This window comes from Mandrillus leucophaeus, unplaced genomic scaffold, assembly GCF_000951045.1.
Source record: "Mandrillus leucophaeus isolate KB7577 unplaced genomic scaffold, Mleu.le_1.0 Scaffold166, whole genome shotgun sequence".
NCBI lineage: Eukaryota > Metazoa > Chordata > Mammalia > Primates > Cercopithecidae > Mandrillus > Mandrillus leucophaeus.
The window spans coordinates 3,211,064-3,232,719 of record NW_012101654.1 but is presented as its reverse complement, the minus strand read 5'-3'; the positions used below and the strand labels follow the sequence as shown (position 1 = coordinate 3,232,719).

Here is a 21,656-nt window from a genome sequence, read left to right as displayed (position 1 = left end):
CTGCCATTCTCTCACACTGAACTGTCCTTTCTAAGACTCTAAACTCTGAATGTGAGGCTCTACCCTACCAGAGATCATGGTCACTGCTTCAGCAGGCATCCTCAAAAAGGAGACTGAAATGACTCAGGCAAGTTATCTGGATTGATTTTTTCACGATTAATAAAAGATTAAACTGCTTCAAGACACAAAGCAGCAAGGGCCTTTAAAACTCATCCGTCCCTGATGGCTGGCAGGTCTCAGAGCAAAGCACAGTTGTTTTCTAAGCTTTTAAGTGGTCTACCAGCAATAAAGTTCTAGAGAATCTATCTCTAGCAAATCCATTCCATTTTCTTCCTACTGCCTGAAGTCCAGGCCACATCACATCCTCTACAAACACTAGAACACTCTATCCCTAACTTACTCATGCCCCGCAACCACCATCCTTCCAGAAGGCAGAGTGGCCTTTCTGAAATTCAGCAGACTCTCTCAGTCCCCTGGAGCTAGCTGCAGCAGCCTAGCCCCACCCCAAAGGACCTGGACACTGGAAGGGAAGGGGAGGGCCCAGGTGTTGGCATTTCTAACAAGCTCCCAAGAGATGCTAATGCCGCTGGTCAGGGAACCAGGCTTTGAGAACTACCTGCCTGTAGCAAACCAAGTCCCAGCAAAACACCCTACTTTCATCATAATACTAAAACATAATTTGCCTTCTTCTGTGTTCACATTTGTGTCCATGGTGCAAAATCAACAGTGGGTCAAACTGCGAGCTCTTTAACACTAATGAAGGTAGAGGTATCACTGCACCAGTAATCACAGATTAAAAAAAAAAGAAAATGCCAGCTTCACTTAAGAAGATCCTTGATAGAGCAGTAAAAATTGGCCCGAGTACATGGCTTTTAACGTCCTTGTGTCCCAAACTAGTAGGTACACATGAAGTACTTCTGTGGACTACTGAGGCACCATGGTAGTCCCAGGAAAAAGCATGTATTATACAGTTTAAGTTGCAAAATGAACTGCTTGTTTTTTTCATGGAATATCATGTGATATGGTTTGAATGTCTGGCCCCTCCAAATCTCATGTTGAAACGTAACCCCCAATGTTAGAGGTGGGGCCTGGTTGGAGGTGTTTGGATCATGGGGGCAGTCCCTCATGAATGTCTTGGTGTAATCTTCTGATAGTGAGTGAACTCTCACGATATCTGGTTGTTTAAAAGAATGTAGCACCAGGAGTTCGAGACCAGCCTGGCCAACATGGTGAAACCCTGTCTCTAATAAAAATATAAAAATTACCCGAGCATGGTGGCGGGCACCGGTAATCCCAGCTACTCGGGAGGCTGAGGCAGGAGAATTGCTTGAAACTGGAAGGCGGAGGTTGTGGTGAGCCAAGATCGCACCACGGCATTCCAGCCTGGGCAAAAGCGCAAAACTCCACCTCAAAAAAATAAAAAATAAAAAAAGAGTGTAGCACCTCCCACCTCTCTTGCTGCTCCGGCTCTAGCCATGTGACACACTAGTTCCTTGTCATCTTCTGCCATGTTTGTAAGCTTCCAGAGGCCTCACCAGAAGCAAATGCCAGCACCATGCTTCCTGTAAAGCCTGCAGAGCCTTGAGCCAATTAAAACAATTTTATAAATTACCCAGTCTCAGGTATTCCTTACAGTAATGCAAATGGGCTACTACACCAAGTTTACTAAAAAGAATGAATGACAAATTATGGTTGTTCCAGCTTGGATACTTGGCAGACATTGTCTTGAACATGAACAAAGTAAGCCTGCCACTTTAAGGAAAACAACTGACAGAATTTGTTGTCAAAAATAAAAACCGAGCTTTCAAGTTAAATTTAGACTGTTGCGAAAACCAGCACTCATCACGATCGATGAGCTTGCTAGCTCCCCATGTAACTGGGGGTGATGTTAATAAATGTGAATTTTTTATTTTTATTTATTTTTTATTTTTTTTTATTTTTTATTTTTTGAGACAGAGTCTCGCTCTGTCGCCCAGGCTGGAGTGCAGTGGCCGGATCTCAGCTCACTGCAAGCTCCGCCTCCCGGGTTTACGCCATTCTCCTGCTTCAGCCTCCTGAGTAGCTGGGACTACAGGTGCCCGCCACCTCGCCCGGCTAGTTTTTTGTATTTTTTAGTAGAGACGGGGTTTCCCCGTGTTAGCCAGGATGGTCTCGATCTCCTGACCTCATGATCCACCCGTCTCGGCCTCCCAAAGTGCTGGGATTACAGGCTTGAGCCACCGCGCCCGGCCCGAATTTTTTATTTTTTATCCCATATTTCACTGTGTATCAATATTTGGAAGACTCACATACTTGGTAAACCAGTATTTTCCAAATGACCAATGAAGATGATAGAAATTATACTTGAGTAAAAGATCTATTCAAGGTGCAAGACTTTGGGAGGCCAAGGCGGGGGTATCACCTGAGGTTAGGAGCTGGAGACCAGGCTGGCCAACATGGTGAAACGCCATCTCTACTAAAAATACAAAAATTAGCTGGGTGTAGTGGAGGGTGCCTGTAGTCCCAGCTACTTGGGAAGCTGAGGCAGGAGAATCAATTGAACCCAGGAGGTGGAGGCTGCAGTGAGCCGAGATCGCACCACTGCACTCTAGATTGGGTGACAGTGAGACTCCATCTCAAAAACAAAAACAAAAAACAACAACAACAAAAGGTACAAGGAAGACAAATGAATTTTAGTGTAACCAAGGATGAAAAATTCACTGATATATTTCATTCAAATTCTATATTGCAACTAATCTTTGAGAAGCTAACACTTGTCGAATTTGAGTGTGGTTATCAAAGAAAAATATCCGTGATTATCGGAAGACTAAGAAAATCCTCCTTTCTTTTCCAATTATATGTGTATGAGGCTGAATTTTCTTCATATACTTCAATAAAAACGACATATTGCAACAGATTAAATGTAGAAGCAAATATGAGAACCTAGCCATCTTTAAGTAAGCCAGACATCAAATATTGCTGCCAAAATATAAAACAATACACTCTTATTATTAAATGTTTTAGTTTTAGGAAAGGCAGTTGTCTTCACAAAAATATATAACTTATAACATTTAATGGGTTTACATTTTGTAATAAATTAGGGAATATTTTTTAATTTATCAGCAGTAGCTAGGAGCACAGGTGCACACCACCACAACCAGTTAACTTTTGTATTGTGTGTAGAGACAGGGTTTCACCATGATAGCCAGGTTGGTCTCAAACTCCGAAGTTCAAGTGATCCAACCCTGCTCAGCCTCCTGAAGTAGCTGGTATTACAGGTGTCAGCCACTGCACCCAGCCAGTTTTAATTTCTAATATGGTAAATATCAACATATAACCACAAAAGTTCATATAACAACATATAATAACAAACATATAATAACAAAAGTTCCTTTGGACCTTCAATAATTCTTATGAATATAAAGGAGCCCTGAAACCCAAAAGTTCAAAAATAACAGACATATACTAACTCTCTAAAATGTAAATCTATCTATGTATCTATCTATCTATCTATCTATCTATCTATCTATCTATCTATCTATCTATCTATCTATCTATTTATCTATCTATCTTTCTTTCTTTCTTTCTTCCTTTTTCTTTCTTTATTTCTTTCTTTCTTTCGAGAAGGGGTCTCACTCTCACCCAGGCTGGAGTGCAGCGGCGCAATCTTGGCTCACTGCAACCTCCGTTGAACTAGGCTCAAGCAATCCTTCCACCTCAGCCTCTTGAGGAGCTGGGACTACAGGCGCACACCACCATGCCTGGCTAACATTTTTTTTATTTTTTGAAGAGACAGGGTTTCCCAGTGTTGCCCAGATTAGTCTTGAAAACTCCTGGGCACAAGTGAACTGCATACCTCAGCCTCCCAAAGTACTCAGATTAAAGGCATGAGCTACTGTGCCCAGCCAAATGTAAATCTTAAATAACTATTATATTAAGGTATATAGGATAAATTTCCACAGTAAAAGCACAGTGTTTCATTTTATATATACTGTTAAGGTTTTTAACCAAACTTTAAAAATATCTTTAAAATCATAAAATGCCATACATGCTAGACAAATATGGCAGGTTTTTTTTAAAACGCCACTTTATTATGACTCAAAATGCATAATGGACACAAAAATTTAACAACAAAAAAGAACAATCATAGCATCCAAATTACTGAAAGGCTGGTGCCGATTTTATCAATACCATTAACAAAAATGAGTGGTGTTGGACATTTCGCTTCCCTTCTTTCTGCCTTATTTGCTCATAAAGATGAGAAAACGAGAATGGTAACTAAACTGATTAAGTTTCCAAGGAATGATAAGAGTATTGTCAAATCAACACTACTAAGGGTGGTTGGTATAAAACGATTAAAAAGCAACTATCAATTTGAAAGCAGAAACTTGAATTTTTGTATGCCAAAAACTTGATACGTGTATGCCAATGTTCACAGTAGCCAAAAGGTGAAACCAACATAAATGACTTCGGTTTTTTTGAGACAGGGTTTCCCTCTGTCTTTCAGGCTGGAGTGCAGTGACGTGATTACAACTCACTGCAGCCTTGAACTCCTAGGCTCAAGCTATCCTTCCACCTCGGCCTCCCAAACAGCTGGGACTACAGGTGCATGCCACCAGGCTCAGCTAATTTTTTTTCTTTTTTTAATTTTTGGTACAGACAGGGTCTTATTATATTGCTCAGGCTGGTCTTGAACTCCTGAGCTCAAGCTATCCTCCCGCCTCAGCCTCCCAAACAGCTGGGACTACAGGTGCATGCCACCAGGCTCAGCTAATTTTTTTTTTTTTTAATTTTTGGTACCGACAGGGTCTTATTATATTGACCAGGCTGGTCTCGAACTTCTGAGCTCAAGCTATCCTCCTACCTCAGCCTCCCAAAGGGCTGGAATTACACGTGTGAGCCACCACATCCAGCAACAACCCAAATGTCCACCGATGGATGAACGGGTAAACAAAATGTAGTATATGTATGTACACACACACACACACACACACACACGCACACACACACGGAAATATCATTCAGCCTTAAAAAGGAGAGTAATTCTGATACTTGCTATCAAATGAATGAACTCTGAGGACATTATGCTAGATGAAATAAGCCAGTCACAAAAAGACCAATACTGTATGACTCTAGTGATTCAAGGGACCAAGAGTAGATAGTAGTAGCATTCACAGAAACAGTAAGTAGAAGGGTGGGTACCAGGGGCTGAGGGGAGGGGAAATGAAGAGTTAGTGTTTAATGGGTATAGAGTTTTAGTTTTGTAAGATGAAAAGAGTTCTGGAGTCAAATGGTTGCAAAATAACGTGAATGTACTTTAATGCCACCAAACTGTACACTTTAAAAAATGGTAAAAATGGGCTGGGCGCAGTGGCTCACACCCATAATCCCAACATACTGGGAGGCTGAGGCAGGAGGATGGCTTGAACCCAGGAGTTTGAGACCAGCCTGGACAATTCAGAAAGACCCTGTCATTACAAAAATATTAAAAAATTAGCCAGACACAGAGGTGCCACCTGTAGTCCCAGCTACTTGGAAGGCTGAGGTGGAAGGATTGCTTGGGCCCGGGTACTCAAGGCTGCAGTGAGCCATGATCACGCCATTGTACTTCAGCCTGGGTGACAGAGACCTCATCTCAAAAAAAGAGTAAAATTGGTAAATTTAATGGTATATATATTTCCCCTCAATTTTAAAAATGAGGTAAGTTGGTTAAAAAGCAACTATTCCTATAAAGTCTTTCAATAACAGATTGAAAGTAAATATGACTCAGCTTGTCATCATGATGGTTTTTTACCCTGAACACTGTAACACAGGCCCAAGAGTGATCCTGGGTGTTTTCATTAAGAATAAACAATGCTGACCTCCACAGACTGGCCCAAACCTGTTTCTAATAATTGCAGCTTATTTTCAGAACATTCCTGTAAATCAGTACAAAACCCATACCTGCTTTTAGGGCATTAGAATCTTAAACCAAAGAATACTTGTGTCTAATTGAATTAATGACCTGCTAGGGTTCTAGATGCCAGTAATGAAACACATCAGATGCTTCCCACTCTAGCTTCCATACGACCCAGTTCTAATGGCAAAGGAGGCGCCCGAGAACTTGCTTGGAAAATTCTACTTAGGGACAGGATGGTGTATCAGGTATGTTAGACACCCATGGATTAATCAACCAATAAATCCTCATTAAACAGCTATTAATATTATTAATATTATATACAAGGCCCCTGTGCTGTGTTCTCTCCCTCTCTTGTCCCCAGTTAGATATTCTACTTTCTAACTTGAGTTATTTTCACTACAGTCTATTTTGTTATCTGATTCCTATTTTCCACCAACACAGACAAAATTCACCATCGGAAGTGGAGAGGTAAAAAAGCATTTTTGGTTGGTTTTGTTTTTAAAATCGTTTGAATTAATGGTAGAGACTGGAGATCTCTACTTACAAGATTTTTTTTTCCACTTACACAATTTTGACAGAAATATATTCATTACAAGTTGTAAGAATGCAACCACTCTGGAAAATAGTTTGGCATTACTAGTATTACTGAAGACGCGAATACCCTGCAAACAGCATTCCCACTCCTGAGTGTGCACCAGACACATTCCCTGTGAATGCTCAAGGGAAGGCAGATACAAGGTATTCACATACAAAGTATTCACAGCAGCAGGGTTTACATCAGCTTCAAACTGAAAACAACACAAATGGGTCAAATGTGGTGTATTTAAAGAACAGAATTCTATATAACAATGTAAATGAACACTACACAGAACAAAATGGGTGAATTTCATAAACATAATATTAAGCAAAAGAATCTTATGGACCAGGTATTGTGGCTCACACCTGTAATTTCAGCACTTTGGGAGGCTGAAGCAGGAGGGATCACTTGAGCCCAGGAGTTTGAGACTAGCCTGGGCAACACAGTGACACCCTGTCTCTCCAAAATGAAATACAAAAAAATTAGCTGAGTACGGTGGCATGCACCTGTAGTCCCAGCTACTAGGAGGCCGAAGTGGGAGGATCACTTGAGTCTAGTAGATTGAGGCTTACCACTGCACGCCATCCTGGGCAGCAAAGTGAGATCCTGAAGAAGAAAAGAAAAATCAAGGAAAGAAAGAGGCAAGCAGAGGGGAGGGAAAGGAGGGGAAGCAGGGAGGGGAGGAGAGGAGAGGAGGGGAGGGGAGAGGAACAGGGGAAGGGGAGGGGAGGAATAAAGGGAAAGGGAAGGGAAAAGACCCCATCTTTACAAAAAATAAAAAAAATTAGCCAGACATGGGGGGTACACACCTGCAGTCCCACCTACTCTGAAGGGTGAGGTGGGAGGATTGCTTGAGCCCAGGAAATTGAGGTTGCAGTGAGCTATGAGGAAAAGGGAAGATAAAAAGGAATGGGAAGAGAAAAGGAAAGGAAAGAAAGAAGAAAATAAGAAAAGGAAAGGAAAAAGAGAAAAAAGGAAGGAAAAGGAAGAGGAAGGAAGGATCTTATGAAAGAATATCTAGGAGTCAATTATATGAAGTTCAGAAACAAGCCAAACTAATTTTATCAATTAATAGAGAATACATTGGTAGTATGACTAAAAATTAAAAAGAAAAATATTACAAAAAGCAGTATGTTGCTTATTTGAGGGGTGGCTATTGTGAGCCGGGAGAGGCACACATAGGTGTGCTGCTTGTGTGCTGGCCATATTTCTTTTTTCTTTTTTTGAGACGGAGTCTCACTCTGTCGCCCAGGCTGGAGTGCAGCAGCGCGATCTGGGCTCACTACAAGCTCCGCCTCCCAGGTTCACGCCATTCTCCTGCCTCAGCCTCCCGAGTACAGGCGCCCACCACCATGCCTGGCTAATTTTTTGTATTTTTAGTAGAGGCGAGGTTTCACCATGTTAGCCAGGATGGTCTCGATCTCCTGACCTCGTGATTCGCCCGCCTCGGCCTCCCAAAGTGCTGGGATTACAGGCATGAGCCACCGCGCCCAGCCAATGCTGGCCATATTTCTTTGCCTGGGTGGTAGTTATGGGGTGTTCACTTCATTCTTTATTACATATATACACTTCATTCTTTATAACATATGCTTCTGTATATATATCTCACAGCAAATAATTTTTTTAATTTGAGAATTTTTTAACTTAAGAAACCTGATCTAAACAGGTTTAACAAGCTGTGAACTATATAAGGCATCAGTCCTGGGGGACTTTTAGAAAAATCAGGAAGTTTTTAAAAAATTATTGTATCCAACCGTAAGGGGTACTACTCTCCCAATCTAGAAAATCCCAATAAAGTATAAAGATGCTATTTTAGTTCTCAAGCTCAGGTGTCTACAAAGAAAATGCACATTAACAGTAATGAATGGATATAAAATTTCAGCATAAAGTCCTATTTCTTTCTAAAGGATAACAACGTAAAACAGTGGTTCAACGGAAAAGCAGATTTGGAAAAAAATATACAGGTGTCAGATGAACGCAAAGCAAGAAAAAAATATACAGTAGAAAATTTTCAATAAAATATGCAAACACCCTAACGTTTCAGCTTTTGACTACAGGTTTGTTTGGGAGCTGAGGAAAAGAAAGAGAGGAAGCCAGGCAAGGTAGCTCATGCCTGTAATCCCAGCACTTTGGGAGGCCAAGGCAGGCAGATCACTTGAGCCCAGGACCTGGGCAACATAGTGAAACCCAGTCTCTACAAATATTAGCCGAGCATGGTGGCATATGACTGTAGTCCCAGCTACTCAGGAGGCTGAGGTAGGAGGATGGCTTGAGCTTGGGAGGTGGAGGTTGCAGTAAGCTGAGATCACGTCACTGTGCTCCATGCCTGGGCAACAAGAGCCAGACCCTGTCTCGAAGAAAAAAGAGGAAGAAGGCAGAGGAAGAAGGGAGGAGGAAGAAGAGAAGGAAGTAGAGAAGGAGGATGAGGAGGATTTCCTGTTTTATGATTTGAATCAAACACATCCCAGTTTCTCCTGGGAGGCTGACTCTGCTGCCTTAGGGACCCATGGAGGGTGTGGACACAGGATGTCCTCACAGCTCTACCACCTACGAACAGCGATCCTGTGCTTTCTGTTCCTTTTCCTCCTCTCCACACCCAGGCCTCCCTTCATTATTGCCCTTCTGTCCATAGATGGCAACAGGTCCTGAACTCCATATTTCTTTTTAAATAAAGTAACTATGACAACCTTTTTTTTTTTTTTTCCTTGAGATGGAGCCTTGCCCTGTTGCCCAGGTTGGAGTGCAGTGGCACGATCTCGGCTCACTGCAGTCTGCCTCCCAGGTTCACATGATTCTCCTGCCTCAGCCTCCCAAATAACTGGACTACAGGCGCCTGACACCACGCCCGGCTAATTTTTGTATTTTTAGTAGAGACAGGGTTTCACCATGTTGGCCACGCTGGTCTCAAACTCTTGACCTCAGGTTATCCACCTGTCTCGGCCTTCCAAAGTGCTGGGATTACAGGCGTGTATCACCGCGCCTGGCCCGATGACCTGCTTCTAATTAGAATCACTCCTTTCCTTTCAGAATTTTCCAGAACCTACAAATACCCACCGAGCATGAGGCAGTTTTGCTTCCTAATTAGATTTAATGGCTGCCTCCCCAGGCTGGTTCAAATTTGCACTCAGAACCTGCCTTTGAAGGCTGGAATACTCTCAGCAGCCACTCGTTATGTGGCTACTGACAAACGCAGGGAAACACATACATCCAGAAGAAACTAACATCACTGCAAAGGTAATGGGGTTTAACAATGATTTTATATATTTATTGTGTTATCATTTTCTACTTCTAATTCTCAAAACATGCTAGTGAGATGACTAGGATTATTTGAAAGATGTGTTTCTACTACAACTGTGGTAGTCTCAAATCATTTTCCCGTTGACTTACGTTGTAAATTACAGAGGTGGAGTCTCTAGAATTCTGTCTTATTCAGAACATCACCAACTCCTTCAGGTGTGGCACACAGAAGCGCTGAGCACATGAGCAGACTCATATAGCAAGGGTCTTTCTGCCTGTGGCACAGGTTTTTTTTCATTTAATTAATCATCCCTACCTAAATCATATACTCCTAAACAGAGGCTATGTTTTACTCCAATTTTTATGCCCCCTGCAATTCCCACCAGTACCCCTGCATTGAATTAAGTGTTCAATCAGGTACTGAGCATGGCACAGTGCTTCAGTCTAAGGAAGTGGGAAACAATAAACATGAACTGAATGAGTTTCTCTGTGTGAACCCCAGGTCAACACCAGCCACTTGGAGGCCCAATGCTGAAGGGCATTTCAGCCCTGTGAGCAAAAGTCACAAGGGCCAGGGGTTCACTGCCAAGTTCAGAGAATCACAAAGAAGTGTATTTTCAAGGAAAGCTACTCCCTATTTAGTTTATATGGCTGATTTCAACAGCCAATTCTGAGAACATGAACATCTAATTATCTGTACAGAGAGAGGAGGGTATGGAGCTTGCAGACAAACAGCTTGATTAGTAGTTTAAAACAAAGTGGGAGCTAGCTAAGCTACTTCTTAGAGTGAATCTACACCTGATACTCAGATATTAAAATACTGTGGTACCATACTGGGGCTCACCAGTATCAAAAGTCAGATGCCTTCATTAAAAAGGGGGGCATCTTATTTATCAAAGCAACAAAGAGTGAAAGAAATAATAGCCTGTGTCACATGTCACACAGGGTACACAGAAATGAGAGAGCAATTTGGTGATACAATTCAAAAAGACTTAAAATGCTGCAAAACCTTTTGATTCATCAATTCCACTTCTGGAAATTTATCGTAAGGAAATAATCTTACATTGTGCAAAAACTTTGCTACAAGGATTTCTTATAGCGTTTGTATAAGGGAAAAATATGAAATAATGAATATGTCCAAAACAGGTATTGGTTGAATAAATGTTGATAAAGACATAAAACAGAATACTATACAACCACTAATAATTATATGGTAGAAGACTACAGAACAACATGAAAAGACGTTCTCAATAAGTAAAAAGTAAAATTACATGCTACACTTCCACGATGCTCTGAAAGGGCCTCTGCACACTAGTAGATCTTGAGTAAATTACAACAAATGTAATTTTTAATTGCTGGAATTGCAGGAAAGTATAGGAAATCTCTAAGGAAGGCACATACACATAAACATAAGGGAAAGCCAGGGTCATCTGATAGGGGACACAAGCGGATACAAAACAAGCACTGGAATCGGAATTAGGGTGACCAATAGTCACAGTTTAGCCAGAACTGTCCCAGTGTTAGCACTGAAAGTCCCACATCCCAGGAAACCCCTCAGTCCTGGACTAACCAGACAGTTGGTCATTCTATCAGATATTCAAACTTTGGTCCAACCTCTAGGTAGAGAGGCTGAACCTGAGTCACACACATTCAGCAGGACTCACAGGCTAAGTGTCCCACAGTTCTAACATCCTTGTATACCAGAGCAAATACAAATCTTAGCTGCATGCAAACAGTCCCAATTTAGTAAATAAGGATTCCCTCAGATAAGGCTTAACCAAAAATCTGTTTACAATTAAAAATTACTAAACACACAAAATAAGTCACCATGAGTTCTTAGTACAAACGACAAATTTAGATCCGCAAATCTTCAGAAACTGAAATAAACAGGACTTTAAATAATTAGGTTGAAATGTCTAAAGGAATTAGAAAGCAAGACGCTATCTAAAATGGCAGAAAGAACCAAATGTTTTAGAAATGAAATATTTTAGAAATGAAAAACCTATTCTTTTAGAAATGAAAAACCTATTCCTTCAATAAAACGCACTCTACAATTAAGACATCAGCTAAAAAAGAAATTAATGAACTTGATCTAATAGCTCAAGAAATTACTCACCAATTTTTTTATAGCACAGAGAGACAAGGAGATAGAAATAATAAGATATAAGAGATCAGCCGGGTGCGGTGGCTCACACCTGTAATCCCAACACTTTCGGAGGCTGAGGCAGGCGGATCACAAGGTCAGGAGATCAAGACCATCCTGGCTAACACGGTGAAATCCCGTTTCTACTAAAAATATAAAAAATTAGTTGGGCGTGGTGGCGGGCGCCTGTAGTCCCAGCTACTCGGGAGGCTGAGGCAGGAGAATGCTGTGAACCTGGGAGGTGGAGCTTGCAGTAAACCAAGATCGCGCCACTGCACTCCAGACTGGGAGACACAGTGAGACTCCAAAAAGGACAAATCTAATTAAAATTCTAAAGGGACAGAACAGAGAAAATGGAAAAGAAATATCTGAAGACATAACAACTGAGAATTTGCCAAAGCTGATTAAAAAAAAAAAAATGCACAGACATGAGAAGCAGCACAATATACGCCAAGCAGGAGAAATAAAGAAGAAATACACACCTGGGCACACTTTAGTAAAATTGCACAATAAAAACACAAAAAGGAGAGTTCAGAAGTAGCCAAAAGGAAAAGACAGGCGCTCACAAAAGAATGACAATCAGATAAGAGACATCTCAACAGCGGCATTGGCTGCCAAAATCAATGAAACAGTATCTTCAAAGCACTCAAAGAAAACAGAATTATGTTCCCAGAAAGATTGTCTTCTAAGAATTAGAGTGAAATAGGAAGACCATTTCAAAAGAACAAAAGCTGAAATATAAGGCCAACTGACCTCGCAATATAACATCTAAAGAATATTCTTCAGATAGAAGGAAAATGTCTCAGAAGTAAGGTCTAAGGTAGAAGAAGAAACAACGAGAAAAGAAATTGTTAAATATGTAGGTAAAATTAAACAATGTCTATTCAAAACAGAACAATAAAGCAGTAACAGCAGACTTATATTAATACATAGTACTTATCAACTTCTAGGTATAGCTCTTAATGCTTTATAGGTACTGTATTTCTCATTTAAAAGCCTTAGCCTTATAAGAAAGATCCTTTTGTTGTCCACATTTTATAGGTGAGGAAATTGAGGCACAGGCAGGTTAAATGCTTGCCCAGCACTACTCATCTGGTAGGCAGCAGAGCTGGGTGTCACACCAGGCTGCCGGTTTCAGTTTCTAGTTTATGTGCTTAACCACTAGACTGTGTCTATGACGAGTACACGGGGGGGGGGGTGGAAAACTAAAAAAAAAATAGACAATTTGATCAAAACAAGGATGACCAAAGCCAAAAGTACTTAAGGCCTTTATATCGTTTTAGAAGGATAGTTAAAATACTCAACTTTATACTTAATTATCTTAGGTAAGCATGGTAAAATTTAAAGGGCAATCACTAAAAGACTAGAAATAAAGTATAAAGCTTCTAAATCACTGGAGGGGTAAAAATAGAATGGAGGTGGGAGCAGGGGAGACCAAAATCAATCCCCTAGAAAGAGAAAAACAAAATAAAAGTAAAAATAAATGAAAATGTACAAAGCTTCTGCACAGCAAAGAAAACAATCAACAAAGTAGACATAATCAACACAATGGGAGAAATATTTGCAAAACTATTCAACCAACAAAGGATTAATGACCAGAATATATAAAGAACTCAAACAACTCAACAGCAAAAGACATTCTGATTTAAAAATGGGCAAAGGATCTGAAAAGACATTTCTCAAAAGCAGACAACAAATGGAGAGCAGGTACATGAAATGTGTTCCACATCACTGACTACCAGGGAAATGCAAATCAAAACCACAAGCAGACGTCTTCTCACCCCAGTTAAAATGGCTATTACTAAAAGAGTCAGAAAATAACAAATGCTGATGTGGATGCTTGAGCCCAGGAGATCAAGATCAGCCAGGGCAACACAGTGGGACCCCGTTTTTACAAAAAAATTTAAAATTAGCCAGCATGGTGGCATGCTCCTGTGGTCCCAGCTACACAACAGACTGAGGTGGGAGGATCACTTAAGTCTAGGAGGTGGGGGCTGCAGTGAGCCATAATCGCACCACCACACTCCAGTGACAGCGTGAGACCCTGTCTCCAAACAAAACAAAACACTTCTTGGCTATAGTAAAGGCAGTATTTTGAAAGAAAATTCATTGCCTTAAATGCTTATGTTAGTCCGGGCACGGTGGATTACATGGGTAATCCCAACACTTTAAGGAGGCCAAAGTGGGAGGACTGCTTGAACCCAGGAGTTCAAGACCATCCTGGGCAACACAGAGAGACCCCATCTCTACAAAAAATTAAAAAATTAGCCAGGCATGGTGGCACATGCCTGTGCTCCCAGCTTCTCAGAAGGCTGAAGTAGGAGGATCACTTGAGCACAGGTGGTCAAGGCTGCAGTAAAACATGACTGCGCCACTGTACTCCAGCCTGGACCACAAAATGAGACCCTGTCTCAAAAACAAACAAACAAACAAAAAAAAGCTTATAAAAGGAGAAACTGTTATAAAATGTTATAAAACTTATCTTATAAAAGAAAACTTATGTTATCAATTAAGGAGCTAAACATTCAACTTAAGAAGTTAGAAAAGTACAGCATAAACCAAAAGAGAGTAAAGGAAGATAATAATAAAAACAGAAATTAAAGAAATAAAAAGAAAAAAAATTACAGAGGCTAAACAAAGCCAAACACTGATTCTTTGCAAAAAGTAATCAAAGACACAAAGCTCTGGCAAGACAGATAAAGAGAGAGCAGCACATACAAATACTGGGAATGAAAAGGGGGCTACAATTAACTAGACACCATGAAACTTAAGATAAAATAATACCATGAACAACTTAATGCTATAAAATTAGATAACATATGAAATGAATAAATTCCTAAGAAACACAATTTAACAAAACGACCTCAAGAAGAAAGGTAGTCTAAACTGTTCTATACCCACTAAAGAAAATGAATCTGTAGTTTAAAATCATCCCACAAAGAAATCAGGCCACATATTTTACAAACAAGTTCTACCAAACATTCAAGAATAGCCTACAGCAGTATTACATAAACTCAACTAGAATATTAAAAAAGTGATAATATCCACAACTAGTTCTAAGAGGTTATTAGAAAATCTGTTTGTCTACTAATTAGAAATATAATCTATTAGACATAATTCATCATACTAAAAGAGTAAAGAGCAGGGAAAAAGATTATTACAATACAAGCAAAAAAGTATCCTAAAATTCAACACTCTTTTTTTTTTTAGATTCCAAATTAGGAAGAGAATTTCCTTATTCTGATAAAGGATATTTACCTACAATCTATAGCAAATATCATATTTAAGAACAAAATGAGATAAAGATGTTTGTATCATGCTGTACTAGAAATCCCAGACAAAGCAGAAAGATGAGAACCCTACTGCCACACAGTACTGGAGCTCCGAGCTAGCACAGAAGACAACAAAAATCAATGCAAGGTATGGGAAGATTGGAAAGAAAAAAAACAAACCACCTAGGCTGAAATCCCAAACAAACTGCACATGCAAATTACTAAAGGTGATTTCATAAATGTTATGTCATTTAAGACAGCCATATAAAAGGAATCATTATTCCCATTTTCTCTATGAGGAAACTGAGGCTCAGAAAGGTTTTGAGCAACTTGCCTGAAGTTGAAGTCCCCCCAGCGTAATAAGTGCTGAAGCCAGAATTCAAACCAATTGATAATTTCAGTGCTCTTCACTCTAGACCCACATGACCTCCCCTCAGTTAATACTCACCCATTTTGCCAGTGAGCTAAAGGACAGCTGCAATAGTATCACTTGCAACTTTAAAAACAGTCATTTGGTCACATTCACTGGCTAAGAACACCCTCCTCAGCCTGGCATTCAAGGGCCTTCACAGAAGGGCCTTACACCTACCTATCGTGCCAGTCTTGTCTTCCATCAGGGTCCTCTATAAAAATTATGCTCCTTTCAAAGTATTAATATATTTATTGCCTGTACTAAGCTCCAAGCTAATCCACCTAAGTACATGCTCATCCCAAATTCCCCCAATTTTAGCCATCTTTCATGATGCAGCTTCGACATCACCTATTCCATACATCTTTGCCAGTTCCTCCCTAGCAAGTATGGTCTTCTACAGCAAATGTTTCTACCTTAAGTTGCTCATTCAATTCTACACCATATTTTAAGTATTTGAGCCCCTATCATCCGTGCTAACTTGTGAGTTACTTAAGGGTAAGGACTTTTAAATGTCTATTCATCAAGACATCTAGCAAGCAAAATGTACATGTATATTAGGTATTCAACAAATGCATGTTCAATTGAATAAAAGTGCTTTTATTTGTATATGGTGTTAAAACTGTTTTACTCTAGAAACAAATGACCCCACGTAGGAATACACTTTTCCAATGATGTCATAAATTATATTATTTTATAGGCCAATAAACTACAGGAGAAGTCTTTTTACTGCTATGACAGAAATAAACACTACACATGCATACGTCTAGCCATGCAAGTGCTAGATGGAGCTTAACACAACTCCATTCACCCTGTAATTTGAACCCAGATTTGCATGGATCTCAAACCCATATACTCCAGGTTGGCCTCTCCTCTTCACTGTAAACATCCCATTGTGTCCTAAGATTTACTACCTGGTTTATCTTCCCTACTACAATGTGAACCTTCTAAGGGCAAGAAATATGCCTTCATCACTGAATCTCCAGACCTAGAAAAGAACGCAGTAAATATTTGTTGACAAATGACCATTAAATGTAGAAAGAAGCCCAACATGCTGACCCCTTCCAAAAGCATTACTGTGAGTCCTCACAAAAGAATAAAGAGATGACCCTGGGTGGGCAATTACAAGTCCTATTATGCTCATTACCTTCTCATTAAGAAGGAAATTGCATATTTTAGAAAATTTTCCATTGAAAGAGCTGAAATAAAAATGTGGAGTTCTTAAAAAGCTAAATTCTAGTCATCTAAAACATTGCAGTCTTGCATGGCAATAAACCCATCGAGCATAATTATATAATAAAATTTGTCTTGAATTACTAATAAATACCATTACAATAAGAGTTCCAAGTAGCTAAAAATATCCCCAAGCTCCTGCCAATGTCCCATAGTTACAGTGTTTAGGTGATATCATCATACTGAAATTTACTAGGAATACAAAACCAGTAAGACAAGATCTTTTCACAGACCCATGGTAACACAGAACATTTTAACTAGTCTCTGGTCCAGCATGTATACAAGAATACACAAGTTTAGATGTAATAACAAGTTTATTCTCTTGGTTACAGGTACAGAGGAAATTACTAAACACAAGCCATTTCCTTTATAAAACAGAAGAAACGCAGAAATAATTGCCAGAGAAAATGAAGGCTGTGGTAAAACAAGTCTGCATTACTTCTACCACCACATTCCATATTCCAGAAAATTATTTTATCTGTACAAAGAAAGGTACAATTGATTTTGATAAATCTGAATTTTAAAATGTCTTTTGCATTATTACTTATAATTCTTAAAGCTTAACTAGCACAAATTTCAGTAAATTTTTTAACTTACAATTTCAAGTTCTTTCAAATAAAACTGAATTGAATGAACTGCAACAGATAACAGCAGTTTGTAATTTTCCTAATTTTTTACAGCCAAATATTTTCATGAATACCTATATATTGTTAAACTAAAATGAAAACAAAACACCAATTTACATCATGATGAGTAAATCTGTTTTCACATCTGCTGCCATCTTTTTTACTTGCAAAAATAATCCCCTGGCATTTTCATGTTTTTCATATAGAAAGGACTCAAATGGAGAGCTGAAATGCAGCCAGCAACTGAACAGAGCCCTGGCTATAGCCCAGCCACAGTTGGGTTCTATGGGAGGGATGAATTCCAAGTGATTCCTTCCTGGTTCTGATGGTAAGCAGAAGTGCCTGACCCTCGGCCAACAGATGGACAGGAAAGACACAGAGAGCACGCCCACACTGTCCATCTAGGCCAGAGATCAGGGCAGGGCAGGGCAACAGGAAAACAAAGCTAACCATGGACCCGTGCCCATACAAATGGATGCACTTCCAATCCTAATACATGTGCTTACAACTACATGGAAGCGGCTTGAGCTATTCATTCAATGATTTCCAACATACAGAGAGAATCTCAGGGTGGTGAACAGCATTCACAAACAGGCCTGGCACAGAAGGAATGAGCAGGCCTGTACTGTAAGGCAAACTGCAGTAGGAATTCAGGTAGCAATCATCAGTCAGAGGCTGAAGCAGCAGAATACAGATGTCAACATCATAAATGGCCAGCAAAAGTGTTTTGCTTTGCCAACATGCTCGCATAATGACTTTTTGGACAGAAATATTCTTGTTTCCTCATTACAATGGAACTACTGTGATTAATCAAGCAACAACAAACAAATAATAATTGTTTATTGATAAATAATTGTTTATTGTTGCTTAACAACAACAACAAATCAGACCAGTCCAAGACTAGATAAAGATAACATAAAGCTAACATAAAAATACAAACTCTGGACCCTGAACGTAAACAGTTCACAATCTGTTAGGAAAGGGAAACTCACATACATGAAATAATCAGAGAACAACTAAGAGTGAGGGCGTGGAGCTCTGTGTAGGCTTGAACAATCAAAGACCTTGAGAATCATACCAGCAACAGAAAAGTGTTGAACCTGAAAAGCAGGAGAACTGGGTCCCTGTACTATCTGTGATCATTAAAGACGAAGACAAAGGAAGAATAGAAATATCTGAGGCAGACAACATGCCAGTTAACCTTTCATGGCCACAGCAACCCTGTGAGGTAGGTATCATCCCCATTCCACAGGCAAGGAAACTGAGGCTCCTACCTCGGGCAAGTTATTTAACCACTGTGGTCTCAGTTTTTTCATTTGTAAAATACAGGAATTAACATAATCAGCAGTTTTCAAACTGGGACCAGTCAAGCACCAGTTTTCTAGCATTAACTCAGAGCCCTGAAGTGGGCAGGGCTGCAGGCCAAATGTACCAAAGCCTCTGGTCAGCAGCTCAGTACCCATTTCCCCACAGAATGTTTTGCCATTATAACCACAGCACTGAGAACAGCACTCAGTATATAATGGGTGGTCAGCTAAAAAGCAAGGAATGAATGAATCAAGTAGATGGCATGTCATCACTGACTTTAAGCTGACTCTCATTCATGGCGGCTCATTTCCTTATACGTCTAGCAATGTTTCTGTCGTCAGCATATCCCCAGCTCTTCATCAGCGGGTGGAGGGTAGCATTCTTCCTGAAGGGATTTGCATTTATTTCTTTCTGCCAAGCACCCCGGGGCTCTTCCAACTCAGAAGCATTTAGATTCGTTTCTCAGCTTGGGGTTTTCCAGACCATGCAGGTAGCATTAATTCAAACCCCAAGCCAAACAGTCTCAAAAGAGACTTTTTCTTTTTAACTCCATTTGCTGATGGATGTTTTTGTTTTTCAGCCTGGTCTCTGTCTGGCTCACTTCCCACTCCAGTTTTAGACCTTCTGTCTCCCACAAACACTCACTCCTCTTTCTTTTTCCCTATCTATGGATTTCTCTCACTTTCTTCTGATAAAGACTTTTAAAGGATGTTTGCTGTATCTTTTGCAGTATTTCTAAGGGCTCATAGTAGGAGAGTTTTCCAGAATATATGGTCAGCCTCATTTACAGGAGGGTCCATAATCTACCACTTTTAACTTTGGATGTGGTTTAGAAACCATTCCCTGAAGTAAGTGAGCGCAGAAACCACATAAGCTGCCAAAGGAGAGGAGGATACCCCAGGGGACTCCCAGAGAGGGTGAAGAAAAACACAAGCAGCCAATACAAGAGAGAGGCTGAAGCTGGCTGGGGTGGAAGAGGAGCCTGAGGTACAAGGAGCAGACCTGCTGAAGCAGAAGGCTGGAGGCAGTTTATTTCCTAGTGAAAGGAGACCAACTTGCACTTCAATTAGTTCTGAAGGATGACTGGTAGGTAAATGAATATAATGATTCTATTTACTGGTACTTCCACCAATAAAGAGGATAGTTTAAGAACATAGTAGTATCACTTGCACATATAATTCTGTAAGGACAAGCACACAGATCCAAAGTTGAATCAAATTCAGGCAGGAAACAGCACACAGGAAACCAAGGAACTAAGATGAATGAAGGGGATGCTGTGCTCTGCCCGCTGTAAAGTGCTAAGATTCAGAGCACAAGCCAAAACCTTATGTTTTACACAAGAACTTTGTTACACAGAGTGGGAAATAAGTGAACTACCACCAGGGGCTTCGAAACATTTATTATCCTGATTCAATTACTATTGAATGTAGCTAGACATAGTGTTCCAAAATTTCTAAAAATGATTTCCTTTTATTACAATAATAACCATTTATGGAAGATATTAATAGTTACAAGTTGGCAAAATGAGGCTAAAAGAAGCCATAGAGTCATGGTGGCAGCACTGTATCTAGGCTCTTACAGATGCAGGTCTTTATAGGGGTTTTTTGTTTGTTTGTTTTGAGACAGAGTCTTGCTCTGTCACCCAGGCTAGAGTGCAGTAGTGGGATGTCAGCTCATTGCAACCTCTGCTTCCTGGATTCAAGTGATTCTCCTGCCTCAGCCTCCCGATTAGCTGGGACTACAAGTGTGTGCCACCATGCCCAACTAATGTTTGTATCTTTAGAGGTGGGGTTTCACCATGTTGGCCAGGCTGGTCTCGAACTCCTGACCTCTAGTGACCCGCCCGCCTTGGCCTCCCAAAGTACTGGGATTACTGGTGTGAGCCACCGCGCCCGGCCCATAGAGTTTCACGTAATATAACGTTCTGTATATGAAATAATTAAAATATTTCTAGACAGAGAAAGGGTTAACATGACATGAGGTTCATCAAGAAAGCATCTGTGCTCCTGGAAGATCCAGATGCCTGCTTTAAACAGGTGTTATTACAATAACACTAACAAGAATAAAAAGTGTCAGGGAAAATTCATTTGATTCTTGACTACTACCATGTCCTATAGGTGCACAAATATAACATGAGAAAATTAATGACAGGATTTAAATCTTGTGGCCGTTCTTCCCAGAAAATAACATTACCTCAAATCAAAGAGTAGACACTGGGTAGCAGGAAAAAAGATAATGATCCAAATGTCCCCTTAACCCACATTTCAGTCAAAGGTTAGAATCACAGCTGGACATAATGAACATTAGTTTGGGGTTCAGCAATATTTATATCATCTAGTTCTTAGAGGGAATTCATATTCACTTATCAAAAGCTTACCTTTTAGAAATAACAAATCAGTTCTATTTCCTTCAAGTTCTTATACCACAAACGTAAGATCTTAACAAAATAGTATTTATGCATCTAAACGTGGAGATACTCAGCTTGATCCAGGACTAAACGAGAAAGAAAAATCAACTAGGGTTAGTGGGAAAAGGTTACAGGAGCGATAAGCATAAATTCAAAGGAAGTACTTAATAATGAACATGCACTGTTGTTTTAAAGAATCTATTAGAAACATGACTCTTTCCAAGAAGAATGTAAAGCACCTAATTAAAAGCACATACAAAATAAGATTGTTTATAATAACTTTTAAGAGGAAAAATAGAGTTAAGAAAAAGAAGACAGCAAAAATGTTAACGCAAAGCATTAAAACCTTGGCCCTAAGTATACTCTTGATCAGGGCAAAGACAGACTCAGGATAGCTTACACAAATCTCATCAGAAATGAGGAAACTGTCTAGTTAGCCAGGAAAGATGTTTTTCCCAGTATTAAATTTTGAAGAAATGTCACCAATGAAGCACTACGGAAGAGTCATCAGAAGGTGGAAGGGACAAAGACAATAATCTCATACAAATGTAAAAACAGGATTTACA

General features: G+C 39.9%; 1 protein-coding gene across 1 annotated transcript in view; it reads right to left on the bottom strand.

Moving 5' to 3' along the window:
* Positions 1-21,178, bottom strand: part of TULP4 (tubby like protein 4) — a 259,230-nt gene extending 238,052 nt beyond the window's left edge. The window contains exon 1 of the mRNA XM_011976427.1: positions 21,061-21,178. The gene's annotated coding sequence lies outside the window, so the exon portion shown is untranslated. The remainder of the gene's footprint in view (positions 1-21,060) is intronic.
* Positions 21,179-21,656: the final 478 nt, after the last annotated feature.